Below are 16,319 nucleotides of genomic sequence, written 5' to 3'. Positions count from 1 at the left end.
CGCAATTTTAGGAGACCACTTGCATCCTATGGTCCGGATGTTGTTCCCGGACAATGACGCCATCTTCCAGGATGATAATGCACCCATTCACACAGCTGGCGTTGTTGCAGCGTGGTTTGAGGAACATCGGGATGAAGTTCAACACCTCCCCTGCCCTCAACAATCCCCAGATCTCAACATAATTGAACATCTGTGGTCCGTCTTGGAAACACGACTCCGGCGACGATTTCCACCTCCATCCTCTCTCACAGAACTGGCCGATGCCCTGCACGAGGAATGGTGTAAAATTCCACTTGCTACCATTCACGACTTCTATGCCTCCATTCTACGTCGCATCAAGGCTGTTCTGAAGGCGAAAGGTGGCCCGATACCATATTAATCTGGTAAGTTGCAATTTCGTTCAGGTGTTTCCATTTTTCTGATCATCATCTGTACTTGTTCAAAAACATTCACAGAAGCCTCGGACCAGAACTGATAACTTAGCACGATCTCAGCAAAAGAAAATGGACATGAGATTTGGAACATGGAATATTAGAAGTTTTTATAGGGCAGGCACGTTAAAATCCGTAACGAGTGAGTTAGAGAAATACAGGATGGACCTAGTAGGAGTTCATTACGTTAGGTGGGAAGAAAATGGAACTGTGAATTCCGGAAATTTTACATTCTTTTACGGGTAAGGAAATAAAAATCACCAATTAGAATCAGTTTTTTTTGTTCACAAACGAATAATATCAGTAATTAAGCGGGTTGAATTTGTTAATGATAGACTTTCTTTTATTTCTCTTAAGAGTTGATGGTGTGATGATATTGTTTTAAATGTACATGCTCCAACAGAGGATATAGATGACAATATAAAAGACAGTTTTTACGAAGAAGTGGAACGGATATTTGACCAACTCTCGCGATATCATATGAAAATCCTGTTAGGGGATTTTAATGCGAAGATAGGAGCAGAGGATATCTTCAAACTGATTATAGGGAACGAAAGTCTGCATAAGAAAAGTAATGGCAATGGTGTTATTTCGTGAACTTTGCAACATCCAAAAACCTTATCGTAAAGAGTACAAAATTTCCACATCGCGACGTTATAAATATACTTGGACCTCACCAGACGGAAAAGACACATGATTACGTTTTAGTACATAGAAGACAATCTAGCATAATTGATGTTCGGTCGTTTAGAGGGTCTGATTGTGACGATTACCTCTACATTGTAGCAGCGATAATGAGAGAGATTATCGTTGAATAAAGTAAATATTTAATGTGTGAAAACGGAGAGATTTAATTTAAAGAAATTAAAGAGTTGAGTTGATTTTGGGTTTAACGTCCCGTTCAGCAGCGAGGCTATATGAGACGTGGACCTACTAATTAACGCGGAATCCGAACCACATGAGCTCCCGCCGGGAATCGAACCCGGATCTCCCACGCGAAAGGCGCGTACGCTAACCGCTTAGCCACGGAGGAGCTCTAAAGAAATTAGAAGAGAATCAGGTAAGAGAGAAATACCAGATTGATATTTCGAATAGTTTCTCGGTTTTAGAAGATTCGGAGTGCACCAGCGTTAAGGATACTTGGATTGAAATTAGAGATAGTATTAAAATTTCAGCAAAAGAATAACTGGGACACGCGGAAATACGTAGGAACAAAAAACAGTTCGATCATTAATGCATTAAACTAGCAGAGAAGAGAAAACAGGCAAAATTACGTTGGCTACAAAATCCGAATGAAATAACTACACAAAATTTCGTAAACATCAGGCGGAAACTTTCAAAACTTTTAGAACTAAGAAACGCGATTTTTTGAAAGCTAAAATTAAGGAACGTAAAGAGTAGTAAAATAGTAAAAATAAAAACATTCGGAAACTTTAATAGTAAAAACAAAAACATTCGGAACATGTATTACCTGACCAGCGAATGAGTGCGGGCGGCCGGTTTTGAAATTAAAATGCAAGCAGCAGTGTTTCTAACCGAATTACTTGTAATCAATTTATCACAGTTCTTTTTGTCTTGGTCGTAATAAACAACTTCACGGATATGCTCAAGTCAGGGGCAGATTTCCCCTCCCTCAGAATAGCATACTTTTTATTTTAAAAATAAAACCTAAGAATTTTCACCTTTGTATTATAAATGTAAAATAAAACCTAAAATAGGTAGGCCTTACTTTTTTATTTTACGTTGCAGAAGTCAAAGCAATAAATTGCAAGAAATTACTTACATTGGCGTTCTTGGTCAAAAAAAAAAAAAAAAAAAGTCCACCTTCGAAATCGCAGGTGGCCATTTCTGTTCTAGAAATTGCAGACAATAGCTACTTCTAATTTTCTAAAGTTGTTTTACTTTTTTTTTTTTTTTTTTTGCAATACTCTCTTATCTTGATTTGACTTCGAACGACCGTCCCCCAAACATACAGCCTGGATCCGACCCTGGCTCAAGTTAAAACAAACAGTTTCAAAAGTTATTGAAGTTATTTGCAGAACATCTTAAGTAACAAGCAAATAAAAAAAAAAAAAAAAAAACTACAACAAATATACACCCTCCATATTAACTTGCAAACAAACTAGCCATCAGTGTTTTACAAGCTGCTCCTGTTTTATAATGACATCGAATAAAACATAATCATTTCTTATACAATCTGATTAATACACGGTAGAAGCTCTCTGAATTGTCAATTGTGTTATGTTGTTCATAATTGGTAATTTCCATTCATATATCACTATTCACAATACATCTGCATTACTGCAGGAATGGTTCACTACAACCACATAACTTACGGCGTTCTTTATTAAGCTGATAGAGATTAGGCTATGCATAACATCCAAACTGCAACTTTTAAAAACCGTTGGATACACTGCAGAGTGAAACTCTCCGCTCCCCTGTCCCACCGCGCTTGCCAAGAAAGTGATGTAAACACAACAGCAGCGCCATCCTCCCAAAACCACACTGCTATCCTGGTCAGATAATATAAGGAGATCAACGAATTTAAGACAGGCTATCAACCTCGTGCTTATATATTGAAGAAAACTGACGGAACCATTCTTACTGATACAGATAACAATTTAAATAGATGGAAAGATTTCTTTGACAATTTTCTTAACACGCAGCCAAAAACTAGAGAAAATGGAGAAAGGGGACACCGCAAACCGTATATTCCACAAGCTAGCCGAATAGAAGTAGAAATCGCTATAAAGAAATTAAAGAAACACAAATCTCTGGGTGTAGACGAAATTACGGCTGAACTAATTTTAGCTAAGGCGAAAAACTGGAACAAGATACATGAATTCATTCTCCTTATCTGGAATAAGGAGGAATTGCCACAACAGTGGAAAGAATCAATTATTGTTCCAATTCACAAGAAAGGCGACAAAACTGACTGTAATAATTATCGAGGCATTTCTATTCTGTCAACATCCTATAAATTTCTTTCAAACATTCTATTAGCAAGATTGACCCCATACTCAGATGAAATTATTGGAGATTATCAGTGCGGGTTTAGACGAAATCAATCAACTATCGGCCAAATATTTACCATTCGACAAATACTCGAGAAGAAGTAGAAATACAGTACCTCGATACATCAACTATTTATTGACTTTAGAAAGGCTTACGACCCGGTTAGGAAACATTTTACAACATCCTTACAGAATTTGGAATATCGAAAAAAGCTAATTAGATTAATCAGGATATGTTTAAATGAATCCAAAGTAAAGTCTTGGTAGAAAAATTTTTGTCCACGAACTTTCACGCCGAGAATAGCCTGAAACAAGGAGATGCGTTGTCATTGTTATTGAACTTCGTCCTGGAATACACTATAAGGAAAATGAAAGACAGCAACCAAGGTCTAGAGTTGAATGGTATTCACCAGGTTATGGCGTATGCTGATGACGTAAATTTAATAGAGGATGATAGAACAATAGAAAGAAATGCAGAGGTCTTATTAAACGCTTGCAGGGACATGTGTTAAAAGTAAATGCAAAGAAAACTTAACACACGGAAGTTGGTCGGGATCGTAACACGGCAAATTATGAATGCGTTAAAATATCAAATAATACTTTTGACAAAGTGGATATTTTCAAATATCTAGGATCAATATTAACGTACGAAAACCATATTCACGAAGAAATTAAATGTCGACTAAAAACAGGGAGTTTGTTATTTTTCAGTTCAAAATCTCTTGTCGTCCCGAATTTTATCGAGGAATTTGAAGCTTAAAATATATAAAACGATAATCATGCCTCTTGTTTTGTATGGTTGCGCAACATAGTCGCTTACTCTGAGGAAAGAACATATACTGAAATTATTTGATAACAAGACCCTGAGACGAATATTCGGACCCAAGAGAAACGGGAATGGGGAATTGTGGAAACTTCATATAACAAGGAACGACATAATTTATACGGTTTACCAAACATTGTTAGGGTCATCAAATCTAGGAGGCTTAGGTGGGCAGGCTTAGGTGTAGCCAGAATGGAAAAAAGTAGAATCGCTTTCAAAGTCTTAACTGGAAGACCAATTGGAGAACGACCATTAGGAAGACCTAGGCACAGTTGAGAAGACAATATTAAGATGGATCTCGCAGAAATAGGAATTCAAAGTAGAAACTGGATCCAGTAGACTAAGGATAGAAGTGGGTGAAGAGCTCTTGTGATCGCGGCATTGAACTTCCGGGTTCCATAGTTAGTTAGTTAACAATGTTTAGTAAACGGTATAGACTAAATTATGCAGTTCCTCGTTATGAAGTTTCTGCTATTTCCCATTCCTTTTCCTCTTCGGTCCTAATATTCGTTTCAGGATCTTGTTCTCAAATACTTTTAAACCACATTCTTCCATCAAAGTAAGTGACTATGCTTCGTAACCATAAAGAGCAACGGGCATGATTATTGTTTTATATAAGCTTCAAATTCTTCGACGGAATTCGCGTTCCCAAAAGATTTTGAACTGAATAATAACACGAATTTCCTGGTTTAGAATTGGAAGTTTCGAAAGTGGTGAAGCGTGTGGTCACATATTTCTAATGAGGGGTTTATATGCAGAGTTTCATCTTCTATGATTAGAGGTTCGCCAATCCATTTTTTGACATAATTTTAACCTCCTTTCCCGCTTAGGATGTGCATTGTAATGAAAGTGATTATGATGATTTTAATTTAGCGTCCCGTTCAGCAGCGAGGCTATATGAGACGAGGACGTACAGCGTAACGTGGGATCCGAACCACATGAGCTACCTTTGTAATGAAAGTAAAATGAAAAAAGCTAACTAAGAAATGATCAGCTGGCGCTCACTGTCAAACTTGAACACTATTTAGAGAATGATTAATTATACTTAAATACAAAATTTCAGGTGGAAGTGCACACGGGAAGAAGCTATCGGGGTTGAATTAAAGTTTAGCATTTAACTCAATAAAAAACAGATTTTAAAGCAGATGTAATACATCAGCATCAATTAGAGCGCAGCTAAACAATATACACATGTTGTATATTCAGTAACAAATAGCTGAAAGGTTGCCCTAAGTAATCACTTAATTAGATGTTTATGTGTTCAAACCCTGTAACAAGTTTTATTTTTCCTTCTCGCACATCAAGTTCTGTTTCTTAATGACTTCCAACAACGGCGCCGATTTCTCTGTAAATTTGAGGGGGGGGGGGAGCATTCAGATACAGAAGGCATATATGAGGATTTTAAGACAAATTGCATTCAAATTATGGCAAATATTGTAAATTTACGAATACATTAGGGGGCCCACATCAGCTTTGGGGGGCTCGGGTCCCCTCGGCTCCCCAGGATTGGCGCCCTTGCAATGCTTAATTTCAAAACCTTATTACTTCTTTCCTCGTGTCCACTTCTACCTGATATTTTATATTTAGGCATAGTTGGTTATCCTATAAATTGTGTCCAAGTTTTGTCGAATTCCCAGTGAGCGACAGCTAACCATTTTCTTGTACTAAATGTCTTCAAAAATTCGTTTCAAATGGTTCATTCGTTTTCCTATGATGATGACATAACAACGAGGTCACTTATATATGTTGACTAAGTATTTGGAACTTGGCCCCCTTTCCCCTTAAAATCGGATTTTTGAAGACGGTGGATAAATATGTTCAGCATTTAAAAATAAGAACTTGTATACCTAGTTTTATCTCTCTAACATAAAGGGCTCGAGAGATACTCTATCTTTGACACACGTTTTAAATACATCTCCCTCTTATAATATAGAGGAAAGTCATCATAATCGGAAACCGTCCCCTAAGTCGGACCCCCCATTTATTTCGCAAGACAAGTTTTTCTGCCTGTTGGAATGGATTGGAATGAAAAGACAAAGTCATAATCTTTACGTTATGAAGGATTGAGCACCAAAAAGCAATTAACACCCGCAAAATTGAGGCATTCTTTGTTTTAATGTGGAGAGAAGTTTTGACGCCCGTGCAAAAACCTGTCATTTTGGAAATTTTTATGAGGTTAATGGACAGACTTTGTACAGTTTAATCTTTAGGAAGTACTATTCTTTGTAACTGTGCTGTTTGTTCGGTAGCACATACAGTTGAAACTGGTTAAATGTCGAGTGAAATGCAAACAACAAGGTTGCCTAAGTCGGACCTCTTGTCATATTCGAAGGGAGATCCATCATTTCTTTGTACAAAACATGCCTTATTATCAAGGAAGGATTGCATCCTGTTACTGAATCCACTGTACATATTGTTTCAGAAGGCAAAATCATCCTTTGTCATAACATCCTCTCCATAGAACACATGATCTACTTCAATCTGTGGCGAGCTGAAAGAGAAAGGTAAAGTTTCCTTCGCCTAAGAGAACAACACTTCTCAAGACAACGCACTACAGGAACAAGTATGTAGCATCTGAACTAGAGATCTTAGTTGCACAATTCGTGATCGGGAAGACGACAGTTCAGAAAGTGGTCACGTTTCGTTCATTTTTAGCGGAGACAACGATTTGGATCTTCCACAAGCAGGAGTGCCAAACGACAATTATGCTGAGTGCTTGTTTCGTGGGGAGAAGTTCTTTATGGATTATAGGATTGAATTTGGATATAATGTGCAATGTGTGGTATGTGGATACACGTTGCATGCATGGGAAATTACCGTGAGATACACATTTGCGATTTCTGTTGTAAAAGGGATGATTAATGAGGTTTGATTTTGTTTTTGTTTTTCATTTGACTTAGTGTATCGTGTACTTTTTCTATTGTTCAGAGATGTGTATCACATTTGTAAAATAAAGTTTTCCGCTATTTTCATACTTTATTTGTGACTTTCATGTCAGTTATTACTGGGGTCCGACTTTGGAGACCTTTTTGCTAAACTCCATTTTCGTCACTTTTCATTAAATAATTCCTTAACAAAATCTTGTGAGCTGAATGCTGAACTGACTAATGTATAATGTTTGACAACATACCAAAGATGCGCAAATAAATAAAAATGAAATGCAAATAAAAAAAAACACCATAAAATTTAAAGATACTGTCCAAAACCAAAGAGCGCTCCGACTTTGGTGACTTTCCTCTACATGTTAATGAATGCAACATGCCAAAAATCCAACTGAAGGCAAATAATAAATACAGTATGGTTTAAAAATATATTTCAAGCCGTTCATTCGTCTTGCTTTAATAAGACACAATCTGAATGTCATCATTCTTAAATATTGTGCGAAAGTTATAAAGAAGTGCTTCTTCCCCACTTAATATCGAAAGTTCTAGGAGCACTTGCACTCGTGCGTCTAAATAACTGAACTAACTAATTCTATGGTCTATGGAACCCGGAGGTTCAATGCCGCGTTACTCTCCATTGACTCCTACCCTTAGCCATCTGGATCCAAGAACTGTTCTGGTACTTTGTATTCCTATTTCTGCAAGATCTGTCTTAGTATTGTCCTTAATATTGGCCTAGGTCTTCCTAATGGTTGTTTTCCGATTGGATATCTAGTTAAAACTTTGAAAGCGTTCCTATCTTTTTCCATTCTGGCTGCATGACCTGTCCACCTGAGCCTCCTAAATTTAACAATTAAAGTTTCCACCATTCCCCATTCCGTTCCTCTTGGATCTGAATATTCGTCTTCGGATCTTGTTGTCAAATACTTTTAATCTACGTTCTTCCTTCAGAATAAGCGATCATGTTTCGCAACCATATAGAACAACAGGGATGATTATGTTTCATATATTTTAAGCTTCAAATTCCTCGACAGAATTTGCGACGCCACAAGATTTTGAACTGAATAATAAGACGAATTCCCTGATTTTAGTCGACATTTAATTTCTTCGTGAATATGTTTTCGTCTGTTAATGTAGATCCTAGATATTTGAAACTATCTACTTTATCGTAACAACGCACGTGCCCCTAATGTGAGATACTCTATTTTTGGTATACATTTTAAATCCCGATAGTCACACATTTTAATAAAAATGACGCAACAACAACCCAGTTCGAAGTATAGGTGTTAACAATGTTAAATAGTGCATTTCAAACAGTTCAGCTATTTTTCGTTGTGATAGACAACATCTTTTTCATTTGTATAATATACTGTAGATATAAATTAAAAGTATTGCTTCTTTCTTCTACGTGTGCATTATTTATTGATATCAATAATGAGTTGTTATGTTTAATATAATAATTTATTTTTCTTATATTACTTCTTTTGTCAACTTTATCAGATTTGGTTAAATATTTTCTTCAATATATTCAACGAACTTAAAAAGTTCATTACTGAATTCTCTAAATTTATGTCTGTGTGACTGTCTGTCCGTTCGTCTATCTGTTATATGCGATTTTTTTTTTCAATTTTGAATCCTGCATTCGATAGAGCATCAAAAACTATCAGAGAAAATGATTAAAATTTTCGCGTCATTCTTACCGTTTCCGAGATTTTGGCCAAAAAATGGCCGACTTACAGAGATTTAAGGAGCCATATCTCGAGAACCTAAGACATAGAGAGATCATATTGGTGTTGATCAATATCTAAATGGATGGAAAATATTTTGTATCAAATATTAACCGGTGGCCACTGTCCAACTGGCCACTGGTTTGGCCAATGGCCACCAATTATTATCGGTACCAAAATATTTACCATATTCTTAGGTATTGACTAACACCAATATCATCTCTCTATGGTTTAACGTTCCCGTGATATTGACCAAAAAATGACCAATTTCTAGATATTTAACGAGCCATAGCTTGAGAACCATAAATTGTAGAGATATAATATTGATGTTGAGCAATACCTAAGAGGATGGTAAATATTTTAGAACCAAATAGTAACCGGTGGTCACTGTCCAACTGGCCACTGGTTTGGCCAATGGTCACCAATTATTATCGGTACCAAAATATTTACCATACTCTTAGGTATTGACTAACACCAATATCATCTGTCTATGGCTTACCGTTCCCGTGATATTGGCCAAAAATAGGTTTTGTCCTCTCACCGATATGTAGTAATAATGTAATTAGTTATGTGGATTATAAACAAATCGGGAAAGAGGTGGTGATTCAGTAATTCACTCCCTGGATTTATTGCTACTTTAATCAGTTTGTAAACACAACATTATAGCCATGGGGCGTCGAATTTATGCTGAGTTAACCAAAGTTTAAGGTTCTTAACATATTTCAAAGTCTGTCAAAAATCCAATTCAAGTCAAGTTGAAGTGTCCTTAACTATTCAAGAAACTTGTGTTTAGTATACATGTATAAGGAAGAATATTTTCCTAACTTCCAATATGTTACACTTCAGTGCAATTTATTTAAGTACAAAACGTTGCTTAATTTATCACAGAATTGTTTATAATGTCTGTCAAAATCCTTTTCAGCTGTGAAGCTATTCATGGTTTTTATTAATAGGAACATCTAGAACGGTCTTTATGCTTGTAAAATCCTACGTTATCCTCTTCACTTGACGAGCTCCTCCGCGGCTAAGCGGTTAGCGTACGCGCCTTCGGTGTGGGAGACCCGGGTTCGATTCCCGGCGGGAGCTCCTGTGGTTCGGATTCCACGTTAATCAGTAGGTCCACGTCTCATATAGCCTCGCTGCTGAAAGGGACGCTAAACTAAAATCAACTCAACTCAACCTCTTCACTTGACAAAAAAAGGAGGGGATTTCAGAATGTCGAATCACACCTAAAATTGTAATCATTTTTTTCTTTCTGCTGTTGTTCTACCTGATCAATGAGAAAAGCAAAGAGCAACGAGGATTCGAAAACCTGTCGTATGGATAGGAGTCTTGTACGAATCTAATAAGCCACGGAATAAGGTAGAATTAATGTACTCTGTAAATATGTGGTTAAAGCCGTAAGTTTCAAGCTGCAAGAAAAGGTAGTTTTATTTTCTTCTTTTTAATAAGTTTACGATATATATCTATAATGTCTTGTGTGAAAAGAAAAGAGAAATATTATGCATTTATCGATTTTTTAGTGGGGTGTGCTATGTCTGAAATTACACATCCGTGTGTATTTCTTGTTAAAATTGAATTAACACTTGATTTTTGTCCTTTCGGTGATGCTTTAAAATTCTGACATGGTTGCCATTTTTTTCGTTCATTTAAATCCAATATGGCGACTATCAAAGATGGCCGCCTTAGCGAATGCACAGCGCTGTTTTTAAAAGCCTATATCTCCCAAACTAATTGACCAATCTTCATGCAAGAAACACCAAACGACGTAGAAAATAATACATTTTTAAAAAAATTTGACAAGAATTATTACTTATCAATGCAGTTAATAACGTGAGATATAATTTTATTTCAAATTTTGCACATTTTATGATGTGTTTTCTTCATATTTTTTAAAAAAAATAACAAGTAAATAACAAGTAATTGAGAACAACGTTGTGTACCTTTTAAAAGAGTAATAAATTGCCTTTAAATTGTCATGTATATCATTCAGTTTGGTTAAGAAACAACGAAATTATAACAAATTAATATTTCCTATTTTGCTTGATTTTCCCACATGAGTAGAGGAGACCGAGGCCTATAGGAAAACAAACCATGAATCTGTGATCTACTTTCCAAACAAGTAGTTTAATATGTCGCATGCTATACCTTGACACCTCGTTTAGTGCACCTCAAGTATATCACCATTTATGCAAAACTTCTAGAAAGTTCCAGAAATAGCCATAAAATTTTAATGGAAAGTTCTAGGAGGCTCTAGAGGCTTCCATGGCATTTTATTAAAACGTTCTAGAACTTTCTGTATTTTTTCTAACATTATAGAACTTTCTAAAACTTGTCCGAGCATTCTAGTACTTACCCGAAAATTCAAGAACATTTTAAAACTTTGTTGAAAATTTTCTCGAACATTCTAGAACTTTCCATTTGAATTCAATGGGGTTTTAGAACGTTCCATTAGAATTCAATGGAAGTTTCTGGAACTTTCTAGTACTCGGACAAAGTGTATAAGTGCGGCGGAAAGTGGAACTACTCCCAGTTATCAGGGGAAACTGTGCGGTTACTTGCCGAATTTCAATTGTAACTTAAGTATTGTATCTTATCACTTTCTTTACGTTACCTTTAGTCCTCTTGTGACTTACTCTTCGTTTCTAAAGTTCAAATATTTCTTGTATTTTCAGAAATGAAACTGTGTAATTAACTTACAAGATGGAGTCACCAAATCTGAAAGAATTTGATTATAATTTCCGTATCGTGTACCAGGATCAGAAAAGAGGAGACGTAACTCGAAACCCCTCTTGAATCACTAGAAAATCTAATAACAATTGCAGTGAACAGAAGCAAATTTGGTAATCTTCAGTATTCAGCGGTCACATCTCTCCTTAAACCGTTATCTCCTGAGCATCTGCAGGAAAAGGCAGCATTCTTCCACAAAATGTGTTACTATAGTTTAGTTCACAAAGGGCACTATGATAAATCGAAGCGTAGATGTGAGGAGGCTTTAAAACATTATCCATATTGCCTACGGTTGCGAAAAGAGGACGTCCATCGAAATTAACAGTGAATAGTGCAAGTTCGGAGACAACAGTGGATGCTCCAAGTTCAACAAGGTCTTCTACCTTTCCATTTGACAAAAACAAATCCATATTTTGTCAAGAAGTGAGGGTGAACTTCATTTAGTGCAGACGTTGTCCATGAGGCAAAAAATTAAGAACGTTGTTGAAAATAGCTCTGATGAATTGAAGTGCCGCCTTCTCGCCTTGTTGAACGAACCCGGGACTCAATTGCATATGACATGAAATACCACTTAAAATGCTTGGTGTATGCTGAAAGAAGAAAATCTTTATCAGAACCACATGAAACTGGATTGTTAACATCTTCGGCAGACGTTTTGGCTGACATCGAATTACTAAATATCTTGCAATGCACATTTTATCGGGATAAAGATGCTATAATAAGTATGCGGGATATCAATACAACTTATCTCAATCTTCTCTCTGAGAAAAGTGGAAAGATAGTTGATGGCAACAATAAGCGTCATCTGAAATCACAAATACAGAAGAAGTTACCAAATGTGAACTTTGTCCGTCCACCACAAATGAACGCTCCTGAGAATCAATGCGCTTCCAAGACGATTGTAAAGCTCGTTTATAGCTTCGAAAACATTTCTCATGCTGACGCAACTGCAGTACTCAAAGCATCACAAATAATTTGTGACGAAATTCTTGCCAGTGAACTGCAAATTTGATGGATCTTTTGACGGATATAGCTCTCCGCCAATCCTCTAACAGTTCATGCGTTGGCTGATACAAGGCTGTAAATCAGAGATTCAGACAACACGACGAGCTAAAGAAGTTAATAAAGCCGTGAACAACTTATGCCAATTGGTTGTCGCTGGCTGTAGATCTGATCGTCAAATTAACTATCATCCAAAACAGGACGATAATAATTTTCGACAACAAGCTGTTACACCATTAACCATTTCGCTTCCGCTACACATTCATCATAAAACAAGAAACAAACAGTTCGTAAATGCATTGGAGAACTATGGAATTGGAGTTAATTATAAGGAAATAGAGGACATTGAAGTTAGATTTGCCCATGCAATGCAGACAGAAGTGAGACAGTATGATAATGTTCATATACCTCCATTCACAGTTAAAGAGAAGCCAGTGTGGTTTGCTATTGATAACATCGACTTTAATGAAGATACAGCCACAGGAAAAGACACTTTACACGGAACTTGCACCGTAATGTATCAAAAGCAGTATTCCAATGAAATAACAATTGTTCAGAAGTTGCGCTTCAATCCTGAAGGTAATATCAGTCACGAAAAACTTGCTCCAAGTGTGTGCATTCGTCAGTTTTCAGCTGCAGTTCCTCAGCCACAGACTCACAAAGGTTATTGTATTTCTAAACCAAGTGACTAACTACAGATGTGCAATGACAACGACATTGTGTAGATTATGTCATCATGTGCAGGCATAGCAAATTCAAGCACGAAGAAAATAAACGTTGTGAGCCAAAATCTGTTGCGAAGTTCATGATTCCTTGGACATCGTACAATGCTTTTCTGTCCGAATCAGTTAACAAGACCAACGTTTCCGTTATTGTACCCATTTTAAGAATTCCAGCCAAAGAATATTCAGGACTATTTAGCGCCCTGATGAATGCACGACGCATGTGTCATTTAGTTATTGGCTTCAAATCGCCATGTGTTGTAACCCTTGATATGCATTTGTACGAGAAACCACAGAAACTCATGGTCCGCGAGAATACGAGACAAAATTCGTACTGCATTTGGGTGAACCCCACACAGTCTTGGCATGCTTGCGTTCTCTAGGATCCTATATTGAAGTTAGTGGGCTTGATGACTGTTGGGTTGCTGCTGGAATTTACAATTCCACTACCGTCCGTCAAATTATTCAGGGTTAACATTTATACAGAGGAATAGAAGCACACACGTCTATGGTGCTCGCTCTCTATTCCCTATATCTGGATTGCATATGGCAGAAATATCCAGAGAAGAAGACAGAAATATATCCAACATTGGACAAGCTTCTTACTGCGGTATCATCTGATCCAACATGCGCACAGGAAATTAGAGAAGAACATAATGTTATGTGCACTATTCAGAAGGAAAAATTTGGAAGCATTCTGAAAGAGGAAGATGGACAATTGAGTGATATGGTTAAGTTTGTAAGGAACTATATGAAGCAATTTGAAGCTATGCTGCGCTACATTTGAGCCACAAGGGAGGTCAACTGGTCCCTTCATCTTTCTGCTCAAGAAGACCTCATAAAATATTCGTTGCAAATGATCAACTAAGCTACGCCAGATTGACCACTCTGTATTGTGCAGAAATGTGAGATCTGCAGAAAAGCAAGCCTGAAGTATTTGAAAACCCGAAAAGAAGGAAACTTTTGCTTCAACAAGTCCGGTCACCCTTTTACATATGGCAGAAATATCCAGAGAAGAAGACAGAAATATATCCAACATTGGACAAGCTTGGCTCAGATCATGGGATAGAACATCAGATTCGATCACTGAAAGTAATAGTGATCCAAAAACATGAGCAGGGCGTAGGAATAGAGGATAATTTATTTACATGTGCTTGCACGCTCTGAATTCGGTTGTCAGAGGTAAAAGCAATAACTAGATTACCAATTTTCGCTCATCAGAAATATTACCCACGGAAAAATATAATAGGTGCTTACCGGGTGTAAGCGAGAACAATGTTTTCGCTATGACAGCCATTTTGATGGCCGCCATATTGGATTCGTCCAACCTGTCAGACTAGGATTACTTCAAATTCCTCTTTCATCGTATCATAATATCAACACATACAACTGGAAAGATTTCAGCAAAGTGACTCTTTGGTTATTTTATTACTCTTAGCCCCCTCTATTCATGTGGGAAAATCAAGCAAAAAGAAAATATTAATTTGTTATAATTTCGTTGTTTCTTAACCAAACTGAATGATATACATGACAATTTAAAGATAATTTACTACTCTTTTAAAAGGTACAGAACGTTGTTCTCAATTATTTGCCGTTTACTTGTTATTTAAATAATATAAAGAAAACACTCATAAAATGTGCAAAATTTGAAATAAAATTCTTTCTCACGTTATTAATTGTATTGATAAGTAATAATTCTTGTAAAATTTTTAAAATGTATTATTTTCTACGTCGTTTGGTGTTCGTTGCATGAAGATTGGTCAATTAGTTTGGGAGATATAGGCTTTTAAAGACAGCGCTGTGCATTCGCGAAGGCGGCCATCTTTGATAGCCGCCATATTGGATTCGAATGAACGAAAAAAAATGGTAACCTTGTCAGAATTTCAAAGCATCACCGAAAGAATAAAAATCAAGCGTTAATTCAATTTTAACAAGAAATGCACACGGTATTACACAATACCCCCACTATTTATTAGGGATTGGTTTTTCAAATCTTTAATTTTGTAATTTAACATGCATTTACTTTTGTGAGAGATAATACATGGTTATCAAGGCTATTCCCTTTAGACAGATCATATTAAGTTGCCAGATGCATAACTCGTGTACTTTCCTTCCATTGATCTATTAAAAGGGAACATCACAAAACAGTGAGCCACAAAACTTGAGGGACTCCGGAAATGACTCTGGAGTGTGCTGAATAAAAACTTCTTCCAATGCTGTGAAGTTTGTCATAGCATGGGCTACCATATTAAGCATCATCGGTGGTGAGAAGGGAGTTTTAGAATATAGGCCAGCCAAGTGAATTCACTGATATAAGGATGAGACGATATTCTATAGAATATTTCATTTCTTTCTCATTACACACATTACATTGATAAAATCATTACTTAATGAAGAAATTAATGAAGAAGTATTTATCTTGTTTCTATTATAATTACTGTGTATGATAATGGTTTAAGCCGGAGGATCGTGTTAACTCGAATTAAAACACGAGTATTTTTTTCGCATTGCACTTTCAAGTAAGTCTTTTATATAAAAATGGTGCTGGAAAGGGAAATTAAATCTCAATTAATTAATCGATTAATCAATCCAACACAGTGACAAATATGACAGTACGTTGCAAAAGGTAATATCGAGTATAAGTTAAAATTGGGTAATATCTAGTTGTCTAAAAACTCCTGTTCCTTTAGAATTCAAAATTTGTAAGATATTTACTGTTATTTCAAAATAACAATCTAAAATCACATATTCACCATTTTGTTCGATTAACTTTCGTTATTTTGCCATCAAACTCACTCATTTTCACGGCACTTAATTTCAAGTAATCCCTTACGTTTGATTATAAGAATTTCAACTCATGGTGGTACATCTACTGACTTCAACTGTCACCTGCCCAAATGAAGTTAGTTCCTGCGGGGACGCTGTACCCTGGGATTTGGGTCACTAACGTTATCTCTTATGCAAAAGGCTCTGTAAATTTAAGATTAC

General features: G+C 36.4%; 1 protein-coding gene across 2 annotated transcripts in view; it reads right to left on the bottom strand.

Annotated features, from left to right (window-relative positions):
* Positions 1-16,319, bottom strand: part of LOC145665758 (uncharacterized) — a 106,899-nt gene that overhangs the window by 22,163 nt on the left and 68,417 nt on the right. The gene's annotated exons all lie outside the window — the stretch shown is intronic.

The sequence above is a fragment of the Thermobia domestica genome, chromosome 12, assembly GCF_964235325.1.
Source record: "Thermobia domestica chromosome 12, izTheDome1.hap1.1, whole genome shotgun sequence".
Taxonomy (NCBI): domain Eukaryota; kingdom Metazoa; phylum Arthropoda; class Insecta; order Zygentoma; family Lepismatidae; genus Thermobia; species Thermobia domestica.
Note: the sequence above shows the minus strand (reverse complement) of the source record. Positions and strands in the feature narration are given on the sequence as shown.